The sequence below is a fragment of the Canis lupus genome, chromosome 23 (genome assembly GCF_003254725.2).
Source record: "Canis lupus dingo isolate Sandy chromosome 23, ASM325472v2, whole genome shotgun sequence".
In the NCBI taxonomy this organism is placed as follows: Eukaryota; Metazoa; Chordata; class Mammalia; order Carnivora; family Canidae; genus Canis; species Canis lupus.
In genome coordinates this window covers 4,283,469-4,297,258 of record NC_064265.1, presented here as the reverse complement: position 1 = coordinate 4,297,258, position 13,790 = coordinate 4,283,469, and positions in this window count along the sequence as shown.

The following is a 13,790-nucleotide window of genomic DNA, read 5'->3' as shown; positions in this document are numbered from 1 at the left end:
AAAACCCCAGAGCTTCTCCCAGGGGAGCAAAGGGCTCAAATCTCATGTTGGGCATCTCAACTTTTAAGACATACACTTAAGAGAAGAGCCCCCCAAAATACTCCACCTTGAAAAACAATGGGGCTCATGTTTTAAAACCCATAAGATTAGTAATCTGTGAAACCACTCTTAAAGTACTCACCAGGGTGCCTGGACTCACCTACCTAAGGCCCAGCTCACAGGCAACCAATTGCATCCAAACTTAAAGTGAAGGAGACTCACTTACATTAAAGCTTCAGCCTGAGGGTCAGTCATCTAATTTAACACACACATGAAGGAGCCTGCTAGAACATTCTCCAAGGGTAGAGACTGGAGATGCTATCTTCATGCTCCTTTTGACATGCTCCAGAGCACCAGTATCTCCTAGAAGGGAGCTTTCACATGCAGCTGGTACCCTGATTTTTACAGCTGCCTCCTAGGGAACATCTCCTGATCACCTGGCTCTGAAGGCCAAGGGAGTTTGGATTCCTGGTACCATGAAACTGTAATGATTGGTGTTACTCAGAAAGAAGGTCATACCCCTGTCTGGCACCCTGAGTTTTGCAGGAGGCACACATCTATATTGTGTGGCTCTGGTGGTCAGTGGGGCTTACTTGCAGGCATCACAGGACTATAACCAATAAAGAAAGAGTTCTTAAATAGCTCCCACCCCCAGGACACAGAGGAGGCAACAGACCTAGGGGTTCAGACTTTCTGTGAAAAAGGCCTATTAGGTAATCATTATGACCATGGCTTCTAATTAAATACACATCTAGGTGCTGACTGTAATCCTTTCCAGAAACCTCAGATGGTAGATGCTATCTTTACAGTAACCCTCTACGTCACTCCAGAGCACTAGCATCTCCTGGAGGAGCGCTTTAAGCATAGCTGCTGCCCTGGTTTTTATGTCTGGCACCTCATCCTGTGGCCACCATCCTTGATTGATTGGCTCTGGCCAAGGAGGGTTTGCATTCTTGGGTCCCTGAGGACTTTGCAATTAGAGAGACAGTTCTTGGCAGGCTACAAATGCCAGGGCACTGCACAGACAATGGACTAAGGCATATTCCCCAGGCTTTCTGTGAGGGAGGCCTCTTATCTAGGAACATTAGCCTGAGGGACAAGCTTCAAATTTGGGACGCATTTACTGGTCTTTGGAGCTGCACTCAAGAAATGTAGGCAATGGATGCCATTATGACACTATCCCTCCGCTGTGTTATAGCTCACAGAAAAAAGCTGATAAACTCATTTAGAGACCCGATATTTGCAACTGCCACCAGGGGACACCTCTGGATCACCTGGTTATGGTAGCCAGTAGGGCTTATACTTTTGGTCCCACAAGATTGTATATATTTGCGCTTTTAAAAGATGCTGCCTGAGGGTCTGGCTTCCAGTTAGCATGAATCTAGGTGCTGATATCCTCTCTTTTTGAAACACTGACAGCTCATAGCACATCCTCAGCATCTGGGAGCTATTAAAAATGTAATAGGCTGCTTCAGTAAGCACAAAGTTTGAGACACAATGAAGAACTGAGGCAATCCTGAACAAGATTCACCTACACAAAGCCATTCCTTCGAGATGAGGAGAGGTGTTTGTTTCATCTACTTTATAGGAACCAACACAGAGAGTCAAGTAAAATGAAGAAACAGAGGGATATGTTCCAAATGAAAGAACAAGATAAAACCTCAGGAAAAAAAAAAAAAGCCTTAATGAAACAGAGATAAGTAATTTACCTGAGAAAAAGTTCAAGGTAATGTTATAAAGATGCTCAGCACATGTGAGGGAGAATAGATAAACATACTGAGAACTTCAACAAAAAGATAGACAATATAAGAAAGCACACCCCCCCAAAAAAAAAAGGCTCAGAGATGAATAATGCAGTAACTGAATTTAAAAATATACAGAAGTTTCAACAGCACACTGTTGAAGCAAAAGAAAGGATCAGTCAACTCAAAGACAAGACAGTGGAAGTCACCCAACCAGAGAAGGGAGCAAAAAGAAAATAGGATAAAAAAATGAAGATAGCTTAAAAGATTTATAGGACAACATCAAATGGAATAATATTTGCATCAAGGGGCTCCCAGAGGGAAGAGAGAGAGAAAGAAAGGGGCAGAAATCTTATTTGAAGAAATAATGGCTGAAAACTTCCCTAACCTTGGCAAGGAACCAGGCATCCAGATGCAAGAAGCCCAGGATATTTTAAATAAGATGAGCCCAAAAGACACATACCATTAAAAAAAAAAAAAAAAGACACATACCATTATAATTGACATGTGAAAAGCTAAAGACAAGGAGATAATATCAAAAGTAGCAAGAGAAAAACAACTTGTTACACACAAAGGAACTCCCATAGGACTACGAGCAGATTTTTCACTGGAAACTTTGCAGGCCAGAAAGAGAGTGGCACGATATGTTCAAAGTGCTAAAAGAAAAAAATGCCACCCCAGCAAAAATGCTCTACCCAGCAAGATTGTCATTCAGAATTGAAGGAGAGATAGTTTTCCAGATAAGTAAAAGCTAAAGGAGTTCATCATCACTAAATTGATCTTACAAGTAATGTTAAAGGGACTTCTTTCAGCTGAAAAGAAAGGGTGCCAATTAGTAACAAGAACACAAATAGGGGCACCTGGGTGGTTCAGCCAGTTTAGCATTTGACCCTTGACTTCAGCTCAGGTCTTGATCTCAGGGTCATGAGACTGCGCCCCATGTCAGGCTCCATGCTCAATGGGGAGTCTGCTTGAGATTCTCTCTCTCCCTCTCTCTCTCTGCTGCTCTCCCACTCTCAAAAAAAATAAATAAATCTTTTAAAACAGAACACATATAAAAAAATCTCATTGAAAAGATAAATATAAAGGTAGCAAATTAATCACTTATAAAGCTAGTATGAGGATTAAAGGACAAGAGTAGTAAAAAAAATCATTACAATAATTAGTTAATGGATATACAAGATAAAAAGATGTAAAATGTGACATCAAAAACATAAAAGTTGGGAGTAATAATAACGTTTAGCTTTAGAGTAGGATTAAATTTAAGTTGTTACTAACTTAAAATAGACTATTACAGCTTTATGCTGTTATATGTAAGCCTCATGATAACAACAAAACAAAAACCTATATTATATACCAAAGATAAAGAGAAAAGAATATAAGCATACTACTAAAGAAAGTCATTAAATGACAAAGGAAGCCATCAGAGGAGAAAAGAACAGAAAGGAACTACAAAAAGAGTCAGAAAACAATGAACAAAATAGCAATAAGCACATGCTTAGCAATAATTACTTCAAATGTAAATGGATAAATTATCTAATCAAAAGACATAGAGTGGTTGAATAGGTAAATAAACAAGCCCCATCTAGGGGTGCCTGGATGGCTCAATCAGTTGAGTGTCCAGATCAATTTTGGCTGAGGTATGATCTCAGGGCCCTGGAATTGGGCTCCACATCAGGCTCCCCACTCCATGGGGAGTCTGCTTGTCTCCATCTCCCTCTGCCTCACCTCCTGCTCACACTCTTTTTCTCAAATAAATAAATAAATAAATATTTGTTTTAAAAGCCGTCAAGGCTGCCTACAAGAGACTCACTTTAAATGTAAGAACACATACAGGGACGCCTGAGTGGCTCAGCAGTTGAGTGTCTGCCTTTGGCTCAGGGCGTGATCCCGGGTCCAAGGATCCAGTCCCACATTGGGCTCCCTGCGAGAAGCCTGCTTCCCCCTCTGCCTCTGTCGCTGTTTCTCTCTGTGTGTCTCTTATGAATAAATAAATAAAAATCTTTTAAAAAAAATGTAAGGACACATACAGACTGAAAATGACAGGATGGAAAAACATATTCCATGCAAATGGAAACCAAAAGAAAGCTGGAGTGGCTATACTTACATCAAACAAAACAGACTAAAACAAAGATTGTAATAAAAGACAAAGAAAAATGTTACACAATGACAAAGGGGTCAATCCAGTGAGAAGATATAACATTTGTAAATATCTACAGACCCAACATAGGAGCACCTAAACATAAAAGCAAATATTAACAGACCTATTAGAAGAAACAGACAGCAGTATAATAGTGGATTTAAATACCTCATTTTCATCAATGGATAGATCATTGAGACAGAAAATCAATAAGGAAACAGTAGTTATAAATGGCACATTAGATCAGATGGACTTACAGAACATTCCATCCAAAAGCAACAAAATACACATTCTTCTCAAGTGCCAATAAAACATTTTCCAAGATAGTTCCTATGTTAGGCCACAAGAGAAGTTTTAGTAAATTAAGAGAATTAAAACCATATCAACCATGTTTTCCAGTCACAATGGTATGAAACTAGAAATTAATTACACAAATAAAACTTGAAAATTCACAAATATGTGGAAATTAAATAATATGCTACTGAAAAACCGCTGGGTCAGGGAAGAAATAAAGATAGAAATCAAAAAATACTTTGAGACAAATAAAAATGAAAATATAACATACCAAAATTTATGGGATGCATCAAAAGCAGCTCTAAGAGAAAAGTTCATGGTAATAACTGCCTACCCTTAGAAGCAAAAACAAAAGTCTCAAATAAACTACATAACTTTACAACTCAAAGATCTAGAAAAAGAACAAACAAAGCCCAAACTTAATAGATTGAAGGAAATAATAAAGATTAGAGCAGAAATAAATGAAATCAAGACTAAAAAGACAAGAGAAAATATCAGTGAAACTAAGAGTTGGTTCTTTGTAGACATAAACACAATTGACAAACTATTAGCTAGACTCACCAATAAAAAGGCAAAAGGCTCAAATAAATAAAATCAGAAAAGAAAGAAATGTTATAACTGATATCACAAAAATACAAAGGATCATAAGAACAATTATACACTAACAAATTTGACCTAGAATAAATGGACAAATTCCCAGAAACATGTAACCTACCAAAACAGAATATTGATTAAATAAACAATCTGAACAGATCAATCACTGTAAGAGTATTGAATTGGTAATCAAAAATTTTCCAACAAACATAAGTCCACGACCAGATGGCTTCCCTGGTGAATTCTACCAAACATTCAAATAAGAATTAATACTAATCCTCTTCAAACTTAAAAAAAAAAAAGAAAAAGAAAAAAAAAGGAAGAAGAGGGAATTCTTCCAAACTCACTTTACAGGACCAGCAATACCCTGATGCCAAAACCAAACAGGGATGCCACAAAAAACAAAGATTATAGGCCAATATCCCTGATGAACATAGACATATAAATCCTCAACAAAGTATTAACAAACTGAATTGAACAATACATTGAAAGGATTATACACCATGATCAAATGGGATATATTCTAAGGATACGAGATAGTTCAATCCCTGTAAACCAGTCAATGTTATAATCATATTAATACAGTGAAGACTAAAAATTACATGATTATCTCAATAGATGCAGTTATAGCCTTTGACAAAATTCAATATCCATTTATGATGAAAATTTTCAATAAAACAAGTATAGAGGGAATGTACTTCCACATCATATTCAATGGTGAAAACTAAAAATATTTCCTAAGGTGAGGAACAAGACAAGAATACCCATTCTCACCACTCTTATCCAAGATAATATTTGAAATCCCAGTCAGAAAAATTGAACAAGAAAAAGAAATATAAGGCATCCAATTGGGAAGGAAGAAGTAACATTGTCATTATTTGTAGATGATATTTAGAGAAACCCCTAAAGACTCCAACAGAAAACTGTTAGAACTGATAACCAAATATATTAAAGTTGCAGATATAGGGGCCCCTGGGTGGCTCAGTCGGTTAAGCATCTGCCTTCAGCTCAGGTCATGATCTCGGGGTCCTGAGATAGAGCCCAGATCAGGCTTCCTGCTCAGCAGGGAATCTGCTTATCCCTCTCCCTCTGCCCCTCCCCCTGATTGTGCTATCTCTCTCACAAATAAATAAAATCTTTTTTATAAAGCAGCGATAAAATACCAATACAGAAAAATATGTTGCAATTTTATACACTAATAAGGAACTACCAGAAAGAAAAATTAAGAAAGTAATCCCATTTACAATTGCATAAAAAAGGATAAATACCCAGGAATAAATTTAACCAAGGAGGTAAAATACCTGCACCCTTAAAATATGACATTAATTACAGAAACTGAAGAAGACACAAAAAATAAATGGAAAGATATTCCATGCTTGTGGGTTGGAAGAATTAATTCTATTAAAATGTCCATACTGGGGCCCCTGAGTGGTTCAGTCGGTTAAGCATCTGCCTTCAGTTCAAGTCATGATCCCAGGGTCCTGAGATTAAGCCTAACATCAGGCTCCCTCAGTGGAGAACTTGCTTCTCCTCCTCCCTCTGCTGCTCCTCCTGCTTATGCACTCTGTGTGTGTGTATGTATCAAATAATTAAAATCTTTTAAAATAAATAAATAAATAGATAAATAAATCCATACTACCCAAAGCTATATAGAGATGCAGTGCAATCCTGTCAAAATTACAACTTCTTTTTTCACAGAAATAGAACATTTGTATGGAACCATAAAGGACTTTGAAAAGCCAAAAGCAATCTTGAGAAAGTAGTACAAAGCCAGAGGCATCATGCTGCCTGATTTCAAACTGTATTACAAAGCTATATTAATTAGAAGAGTGCCATATTGGAATAAAAACAGATGCACTGATCAATGGACCATAATAGAGAGCCCAGAAATAAACCCACATATATATGGTCTATTAACTTACAATGAAGGAGCTAAGAATATACAACGGGGGAGTTTCTTCAATCAGTGGTTCTGGGAAAACTGGACAGCTACATGCAAAAGAATGAAACTGGAACCCTATCTTACACTATACACACAAAAAAATCAAAATGGATTAAAGAGGGGTGCCTGGATGGCTTAGTCAACTAAGCATCCAACTCTTGATTTCAGCTGAGGTCATGATCTCAGGGCTGTGAGACTGAGCCCCAATCAGGCTCTGTTCCAAGTGTGGAACCTGCTTAGGATTCTTTCTCCCCTCTCTGTCTGCCCCTTCACTCTCTCTCCCCTGCTCTCACTCTGTCTTTAAAAAAACAAACAAACAAAAACAGATAAAAGACCTGAACATGAAACCTAAAACCATAAAACTCCTAAAAGAAAACACAGGTGGCAAGCTCGTTGACTTAAGTCTTGGCAATTTTTTGTACCTGGAACCAAAAGCAAAGACAAAAAAATGGAACTACATCAGACTAAAAATCTTCTGCACAGGAAAGGAAGCCATCAATAGAATAAAAAGGCAACCCACTGAATGAGAGAAAATATTTGCTAATCATATACCTAGTAAGGGACTGGTATCCAAAATATATAAAGAACTCCTATAACTCAGCAAAAAAAAAAAAAAAAAAAAAAAAAAAAAAATCCAATTTAAAAATTGGCAGGGTATCTGAATAGACATTTTTCCAAAGAAGACAAACAGATGACCAAGAGATGCATGAAAAGATGCTCTACATCATTAATCATCAGGGAAATGCAAAACCAGAGCAAGATACCATCTCATACCGATTGCAACAGCTTTTATCAAAAAAGCTAGAAATCACAAGTGTTGGCAAGGATGAGGAAAAAGGGAACCCTGTGCACAGTTGGTGGGAATGTAGACTGGTACAGCCACTATGGAAAATAGTATGAAAGTTCCTAAAAAAATTAAAAACAGAACTATCATATATGATCCCATATCTCTACTTCTGGGTATTTATCCAAAGAAAACAAAAACACTAATTCAAAAGGACAAATGCACCTCCATGTTCATTGCAGCATTATTTACAATAGCTAAGATATGGAAGCGACTTAAGTGTCCATCAATGGATGAATGGATAAAGCAGATGTGATATGTATATCATATACACATACACACATTACTCAACTATAAAAAATGAATTCTTGCCATTTGTGACCATGTGGATAGACCTTAAGGACATAATACCTAGTGAAATAAGCCAAAGAAAGAAAAATACCATATGTCTCTCTTATATATGAAATCTAAAGATATATAACCAAGCTCATAGATACAGAGAACAGATTGGTGTTTGGCAGAGGTGAGGGGAGCAAGGGGGACATGTGAATTGTTTTTGGTTTTTTAGCTCAAATAAATTGACTATTTTTTTAAAAAGAGACAGACTTTCTTTGAGATACCACAAAAAAAATTTAAAAATAAGGGGCACCTGGGTGGCTCTGTGGTTGAGCATCTGCCTTTGGCTCAGGTTGCAATCCCAGGGTCCTAGGATCAAGTCCCACATTGTGCTCCCCACAGGGAGCTTGCCTCTCTCTCTGCCTATGTCTCAGCCCCTCTCTCTGTCTTTCATGAATAAATAAATAAAATCTTTTTAAAAAATCAAAAAAGTTGCTTGTTTTCTTAGAACTCCATCCAGCCATGTGAAATATTCATTCTAGCCTTTTGGAGGATAAAATATACATGGCCAAGTCACTCCCATCATGCCAGGTATCCCTTCAACACCCAATAACACATTATCTGACTGTCTAGCTGCAGACCACAGATACATGATTGACTCTAGTCAAGACCAGAAAAATCACTCTCCTGACCCCATCACAAATTATCAATGCACAGAATGAGCTAAATGTATTTTTTAATCACTAAGTTTTAGAATAGTTTGTTACACAGCATACACTAACTGATGACTTGTTATTAAATTGTTACAGTTCTTCTGTATCAGTTAGTAAATATTCACTACCTAATCCACCACCACCAGCAAATGGACCCCTGGACTGTTCTACATTCCAACCACAAAAGAGTTGATGCTTGGCCCAGCAGGGGTTTCCAGGTCTTTCTCTGTTTCCATAGCCTGGTCTATTCTGATTGATCAGTATTAATAACATATCAGTTGTTAAGTATTTTTAAATATTTCTGATCAAAAGGAAATCCCTAAGTCATCTATAGCATATCTGAATATTATATTTTTGCTAAAATAACTATGTTGAACTGTCAGTCCATAAAACCATGTCTATAAAATAATGTTAAATGGAAAAGAACAGATCACTACCAAATGGAATGCACCCATTGTAATAAACTTAAATGCCTATTTGTACAATGACAAAGATGAGAGTTGAAATTACAGTTCCAAGAGCTCGATTTTACTCTCTGTAATTATTTTATTTTAGTGTATGATAAGGGAAGGACAACTATAATCTTTCTAAGTAGATTGTATTTGCAACCTTATCTTTTTGGAATTGAGATCTCTCAGAGTTAAGCCTAATGTTAGCTATAACACATTAAGAAAAAAAACAGCCGGGCAGCCTGGGTGGCTCAGCGGTTTAGCGCCGCCTTCAGCCTGGGGTGATCCTGGAGACCCAGAATCAAGTCCCACATCGGGCTCCCTGCATGGAGCCTGCTTCTCCGTCTGCCTGTGTCTATGACTCTCTCTCTGTGTGTGTCTCTCATAAATAGAAAAAATCTTTAAAAAGAAAAAGAAAAGAAAAAAACTGCCTATAGGCAAATTATCAGAAATGTCTTTTTAAATTTCCAGCTTATTTTTATAGGTCAAAAATTTGCAAAATGAAAACAAATCAATGTGCTCTAGAATGGGTCATACTCATTTGAGCAAATATTAATTCACTTGTGAACAACTTTGCCTCATCAGCTTCTTACCCCCTTCTCAACATGGAGAAGGGCTCTGTTTTTGCCAGATCGGTCCCCAAGCCTTTTGTAATACAAAATTTAGAAGATGAGTATGCCAGACATTGCCAGCTTCTAACCCAATGTCTAATCTTCCCTTCTTCAGTAACATGACCTTGCTTATTTTTTCAATGCTGCAAGGTGACTAGTTATACATCCCTTCCCAGCTACCCTTGCAGCTAGTGATGATGATGTGACCATTTCTGGCCAATGAGATATAACTGGAAATCTACAGGATGTGGCTTCTGGAAAAACAACTGTTTTCCTGATAAACAGAACATATTCAGCAGGCACACATCTTTTGCCTTTGGCTATACCCCCCTCCTCTGGCCTTGAATGTAAATATGGTGCCGAAAGATACAGCAACCATCTGTGAGAAAGAGGAAGAAAGCCATACACCATAAATGGCAGAGCAGAGAGGCAGAAGGAGCTGCTGAACCAGCCGTGGAACACCTTCCTATGAACGTCTTGACTGGGGAGAAAAACACACCTCTTATCTGTTTTAAGCACTGTAATGATGTTCCTGCAATATGCAGCCAGACACAGGCCTGACTAATGCAAGAGGAGGGATGGGTCCTGAGAGACGGGAAGAAGGTAAGGAGGCTCTGCACAGAGAGGCCAGCCCCCCATTTAATAAAGAACTAGACAAGAGGAAAGACGGAGCAAGAGAAGATTCAGCTCCAGGCTGTGGACTTAGAGAAGTAGTTTGGGTGTTGGCACAAGAGATCATCTGGAGAAGCTGAGCCAAGTGGAGGACAGAGACTTTGAGAGGCATTACTGTAGCTCATGAATCATGGCCCCGTAAAGCTCTTCAACAGTCACGTAACAAATGGAATTCCTTATCGATTCCTTCTGGCGGCTGGAATTTGCTTCCGTGCACTAGGGGGAGGAGGGTCTCTGCAACGGCTGAGCCATGTGGAGGCGCAGGGCTAACTAGAGTTGTGTAAGCATGAACTTAGGAAAGTTCTACGTGACTAACGCATGGGTTCTGGGAGCAGGAGATGTGAGCTCAGGTCCTCATTCTTTCATGGTTTGCTGTGCAGCCTTCAGCAAGTATTTTGCCATGTCAGGCATCAGGTCCCCCTTTGCGAAAGGAGAAAGCTTCCAGCTCTGTGATGATAGTATTCTACGAGCTACTGTAAGAAGAGGACATCTGTACGCCGAGAAGGATATCTGTTCTTCCATAGCTTCTCCTGGGCTCCGATGGTAATATATGGTATGGAAGAGAGAAGAGTACGCACAAGGAAAACCAAGTCCACCCCAATTCAACAAGCATCATTGGCCAGCTGCTCTGAGTTGAGCACTCAGGTAAAGATGGCAAAAGGACATGGTCTAAGCACCTTAATCAGAGCCACAAGCCCTCCACTTCCAGCCCTGTCTGACTCTTCAGCCTCTCTCTCTGTGGTTCTTCACACACACCCTCACTTCCAGCATCTTGAGCTACTCACAGTGTGTCCTCAGCCTCTTGTGATAGGCGATGTCTTCCTCTCTCTTCTCCAGCTACACCCCTCTCTGCTGGAGTTGTCTTCCCCTTTTGATCGGAAAACTCCTACTCATCCTCCTGTTCCCAGATCAAGCATTTTGAGAAAAGCAGCCCTAAGAATTCTTATCCAGTAGTTGGCCTAGTTGCTACCAGCTAGGCTGTGATACTCCTCTAATGAAAAAGCAATTTCAGAGTATCAACATCAGTGGAGAACTCCAAGAAAACAAAAGCAATATCACTCCATAATCATCCATGAACAGAGATAAAAACGAAGACACTGTCCAACCACAAGAATGACCAAACATCCCCTCCCTAAGCTAACATGAGTCTCTATTGCTTCTTTTCCAGTGATCTTTCTAACCCTGTTCCATTTCTCCTACCTCCTAGATTAAAAGTATTAAGATGGCTAGTTATCAAATTGCTCCACTTTCTAACACCACCATTCCAGAAAACATCCCTTATTTCCTTGCACTCAAATTACCAAACACAAGCCAAGATCCCGTACTAAGCCTCCCCGAACCCAGAGACTCCCTGCTTGTCTGTCATGTGTGTTCTCCTTTTTCATAGCAAGTTACGAACCCAACTTTAACCATATGTGTGTTCCTGGGGACCTTTGCCAAAGTGGCCATTGACGATCCCTTCCTCTCTGACCTTCTCCAATCCAGCAGAACAGAACTTATCCTTCATGTGTTCCTATGTTACCTGTGTATGCTTCCAGCTGCCTTGAGCCTTATTCAGAACAATGCCCTCCCCAACATTTCTTCCTGTGTTGCACTTCTTGCTATAACTGTCCCTCTACCCCTCCCATAAGACTGTTTATTCCCTGATGGCAGGATCCAGGTACTCCTCATCCCTAAGCAGGCCACTAGGATGCCCGTGGAATAAATATCTCAAGATTCCACATCCCAAAGCCCCTCAGAATCCCAGAACCATGCACCAAATTGTTCTAATTGTTTCTCCTTCTCAGCTCCCATCTGACGTGGAACCACAGGACGAGAATATTAGAAAGTTGCTCTTCATCAGCATTTCAGATACTGCTGCTCATTTTTGCCTTACGTGCTGTTCTTAAATAGGCAAGGTTGCCACCACTGTTGATCATCCACTGAGGCCACCTCTGTGACTTCAGCATCCCCCTACAGTGCTGTGCCACTTTATTGAAAGCAAGGACTGCAACAGCAGGCAAATAACAGGAACACGAGTTAATGAGTTGCTAACACCAAGATCCTTCACCAGGGAGAGGAAAGGAAGAGAGGCCTAAGGTTTAAATCACCTCCATAAAACATCTGCAAAGAGGAGTCGGAGAGGCTGCCAGGAGCCTCGGGTTCCTGTTCAACATGCACAATTAGCAGTTTTAGGAAGCAGCCTTTTGAAGATGAGCATGTCCTGAAGTGTTACCCTTTTGTTTCTTTTTCAGGCAGAATACAGTAGCCTGCAGGCAAGCCCGACCTGCCGGGCCCATGCCACTGACCGCCTCTCAGGCTCTGCAGCCCATCCTCACAGGTGCCCTGGAAGAAATGGCAGCTGCTTTGTTCCAGGGAACTGTGATGTTCCCCAGCTTTATTGTATGTGGAGCCAATTTTTTTAAGCGGTCAAAAATATCAGGTTTGCTTATTACAGTTGTTTTCTCTCCAAAACCATTCCCTATTGGCCAGGGCAGGGCCCGTGCCCCTCACTCAGCCAAGTTTTGGGGTTTTTTTTTTTTTTTGGTTTTTTAAGATTTTTTTAATTTATTTATTCATGAGAGATACAGAGAGAAAGAGAGGCAGAGACACAGGCAGAGGGAGAAGCAGGCTCCATGCAGGGAGCCCAATGTGGGATCCATCCTGGGACTCTGGGGGTCATGCCACACCCTGGGCCCAAGGCAGGCGCTAAACCACTGAGCCCCCAGGTGTCCCTTAGCCAAGTTTCAAATGAGAACTTCACGTCTACCCTGCAACCTCCCCCCTGCTGCAGCCTCAGCCCCCCAGCCCTGGACCCTGGTCTCATGAGGAAGGAACTGGGCTCACAGACAAATACACAGGAGACAAGGTGCCCAGTAGGACTCCGGAAAAGGAAAGAGCTTTTCTTTCTCCATAGTTGAGGGGAGGTTGAAATATAATGACATGATCCCATTTTTTTCAACAAACATTAATTCGGCCAGGAAGACTTGTAAACCAGATGCCATTTCTCAATAGTCTAAGAAACATGTGAGCAGAGGCACCTGGAGGCTCAGTGGTTGAGCATCTGTCTTCAGCTCAGGGCGTGATCCTGGGGTCCTGGGATCGAGTCCCCCATCGGGCTCCCTGTAGGGAGCCTGCCTCTCCCTCTGCCTGTGTCTCTGCCTCTCTCTGTGTGTCTCTCATGAATAAATAAATAAAATCTTTAAAAAACAAAAACAAAACGAAACCACAATGACCTGTGATCCTTAATAACAGTCAGGCACAGGGCAGAGTACTTGCTTTGTTTTCTTAGTTCTCACAATAATTTCATGAGGTAGATAATATTACTCTCATTTTATATTTGAGGAAACTGAGACTTGGAGCAGATCAACACCTTGCCTGACAGTCATGCAGCAGACAGATTTGAAATGCCCCTCTTCAGAATGGTCGCTTTTACCCAACATGTGCCAAGCACCCCATGGCACCTGAATGGCCCCGCACTCAGGAAAGCACCTG